At 33.8% G+C, this 3,606-nt stretch overlaps 1 pseudogene; it reads right to left on the bottom strand.

Moving 5' to 3' along the window:
* Positions 1-387: 387 nt before the first annotated feature.
* LOC132674628 (putative vomeronasal receptor-like protein 4) lies at positions 388-1,339 on the bottom strand (annotated as a pseudogene).
* Between the last annotated feature and the right edge of the window lie 2,267 nt (positions 1,340-3,606).

The raw sequence follows: 3,606 nt of genomic DNA, 5'->3' as shown, positions 1-3,606 counted from the left end.
CTAAATATCTTGAAGTAAAAAGAGTAAACAGAATTTTCAAATGTTGCATTACCAACAAGTAATGCATTGTAATAGAGTACAATAGTCATGCTTTAGAGTGTATTTTACTTTTATAGAGAAAATTATCCTTAAGAGTGTTTGAGAAATAAAATGAAAGATAAAGGAATGTTCAACACATGGCAATATTGAATCTTACTTGATACTAAACTCAAAAAAAGCTGGTGGGTAATTGTTACCAGAGGTTTCAAAAACATTTATTATTTATACACAGTAAACCTTTCAATGACATACAAATTAAAATTACATTTAAATGTTATATATAAATACTCTATAATTTGAATGAAATCAAAATGATCAGTTCTAGATAATGATTTCCACAGTATGTACCTATAACTTGATTGCAATTTTCCCACACTTTCGAAACACATTTTCTATCCTTTTATCAGAACTTATTAGCACCAACGCACTGACAGTGGCATAGACATTGGGCACAAGCTTCTGGAAATCCAGAATGACTGTGTCATATGCCCATAAGAGAGTGGAGGAGAAGGAGATAATGACGCCCACCTAATACATGACCACAAAAAAACTTGCCAACAGCAGGATGGTTTCGGTAGCCCTTCTCTCTGGGGAGACTCTTGAGGAAAAGCTGTTACTGGGAAGGTGGTGGCACTGCCTCTGAAGCCTGGACAAGAGAATCACAATGTACACACTTGAGAGCAGCATGCCTCCAACAAAGAAAACATCCCTGGATATTGAAAACGTGAAAAACAGTCCCCTGATGATGGAGTTTAGGTGGGAAAGTGAGCAGTGTTTACTGACACACAGTAGATTGCTCTGGGTCACATTAGAAGGAGCAGCAGTATACAAGATGCAGGCACTAATGAGAGACAAACTGAGAAACCATAAGATGATAAAAGAATGGAAGATGTCCTTTTTGCACGTATGTTTAAAGCTGGCCAACCAGGAGGTGCTAGGGCTGATCATGATGGCCTTGAACATGCTGAGGAGGCAGGTGGTGCTTAAGGAGAGACCCCATGTCACCCTGATCATGCAGAATAAAGCCATGCATTTGAAATCATTTAGAATGTTCAGTACTTCAAACATGTCTGTAGACATTAAAAAACAGTGCAGTGAACAGTTTCATTATGTGGACAAAGGCCAAGTGATAGATGATCAGGACAGTTGGCTTAGGTCTGTGATCCAGAAGTAGCATGAAGATGTGGAAGAGAAGCAGGAAGGTGTTGGCAAAAATTCCAATAAGAACTTGTAAAAACTGGCCTATCTTCATACAAATATAATGGACGATATCATCATCACAGTGACAAAGAAAAAACATATTTTGTCTATCTGAAAAGTTAGACCTCACGTTATCAATGTCATTTATTCCTTTGTCAAAATCATCACCACAGATCATTTTTTTGTTTTACTCAATTAATCATTAAGTCTATGTTGTATAAGGTCTTAGAAATAGAGTCTCAATATTTTTTGTACACCATTTTACTGTGTGTATATTATGTACATACGTATCTATATGTTATCTTTCTATATCTATCTATCTATCTGTTTGTCTATATGTGTCATCTAAATTGGAAAGGAGAGAAGGAAAGAGAGGAAAGAGAGAGACATAAAGAGAGATCTCATACCCATATTAATGCCAGGATGATGTCCCCATTCCCCATACTCCCCGTACAGTATATTCATTTCTTTGTTTAAAAGTTTGCTTTCCTGTTCTGCGCTTTCCTGTCTCATATTCAGCATCAAGAATCCTAATAGCCATTAAAGTTTGCATAGATGTTTGTATAGTTCAACTGTTGCACATTTTGCACTAATGGGAAAAGAATTACGAAAGAAACAATTGGGGGAAAAATTATGCCCAGGCAAGTCTTCCATCAAATACTGTGACACTTTTTCTTCTTCTTCCTTCCAAACTTAGAGACCATCATGATCGCGTTTGGTCTATCCTGTTAATTCAGCACAATCTCCCCTTAAAATTAGATAATTATTAATAATCTTTCAACAAAAACCTTAATTCTCATTGTCATACAACCTAATGATTCATATCAGGGATATGAAGATTTGCATACAAACATATGAGAGGATGGAAATAACAATTGTATTACAAATCCTATTAACAAACTTTATTGACATTGAACCTGGCACACTGCCCTTTATTTTCATCATGGTGATTCATTTTATAATCTCTTTTTATATCAGTAGGGAATTGCTGAAGTTCAACTCTCAATTTTCAAGAGGACAAGAGGACAAACAACTAATATCCACTTTATGATGTCCACAAAATTGTTTTCAAATATTTTTATGGAGATCTTTGCAGGGAACTTCATTTAATAAAAGGATAGCCTCTCATGCCATTAAAAAATCTCCAATAGGGGCACCTGAGTGGCTCAGTCAGTTAGGGTCTGACTCTTGATTTTGGGTGTGGTCATGATCTCAGGGTAGTGACTGATGTAAGCCTCTGCACTGACAGCTCAGAGCCTCCTTGGGATTCTCTCTCCCCTCTGTCTCCCCTTGCCCCCTCTCACACACTCACTCTCTCAAAATAAATAATCATTTGTAAAATTGATTTGTATAATTGGACATATTGGATACACACACACACTCACACAAATATATGAATATATGCTCATCCTTGTGTGTGTGTGTGTGTGTGTGTGTGTGTATATATATATATATGTATATATATATATCTCCAATATGAATATATTGGAGATATATATTAATACATATATATATATATATTGGAGATATATATTAATACATATATATATATATACACACACACACACATATATATATGTATATATATATATCTCCAATATGAATATATTGGAGATATATATTAATATATATATATATATATATGCTCATCCTCATGTCTCTTCAGGATATTTCCAATATCAGAATACTTTGTAAAATGCCATTGAACTCTTATCATGGTATTTGCCCTATATGTAGGCATAATTATTTTACTCAATTAACGTGATAAGAATATTTAGCTATATACATATTTCATTTATTCTTCTATTGAAATGAGAGAGTACTCACCTTTGTTTTCAGTGAAGAAATTTTGAGAGTGAATATTCTTGGCTGAAATTCAGAATATCACTTGCTCTATAAAATTGCTGGGGTAAAAAATTGCTCTATAATCAATCACCTGATATATGGGATTTTATAATGCAGTAATTATACATTTGATTAAATGGCTGTAACTATGTTACCAAATAATTATTATGTGAGAAATTTATCAAAAAGTCAGAAACAAAAAACTAACAGTTGCCACAAATATATATCTGTATCACAGTGCACTTAGGTTATGCTGCCTATTAGGCCCTAGAGACTAGAACTTATCTATTAGGCTATACTGCCTTAAGGGCACAATGATATCCAAATTGTAGGCATTATATTCCAGTGTCAGTAAAGCCACATTTGGATGATGGCCACTAACATACATGTATAATTACTTAATAAGTGTATATATGAAATATTATTTTTTTTTATTTTAATTTTTAATTTTTTATTTTTTTTAAATTTACCTCCTAATTGGTTAGCATATAGTGCAACAATGATTTCAGGAGTAGATTCCTT

This window comes from Panthera onca, chromosome Y (assembly GCF_046562875.1).
Source record: "Panthera onca isolate mPanOnc1 chromosome Y, mPanOnc1 haplotype 2, whole genome shotgun sequence".
Classification (NCBI taxonomy): Eukaryota; Metazoa; Chordata; class Mammalia; order Carnivora; family Felidae; genus Panthera; species Panthera onca.
Note: the sequence above shows the minus strand (reverse complement) of the source record. Positions and strands in the feature narration are given on the sequence as shown.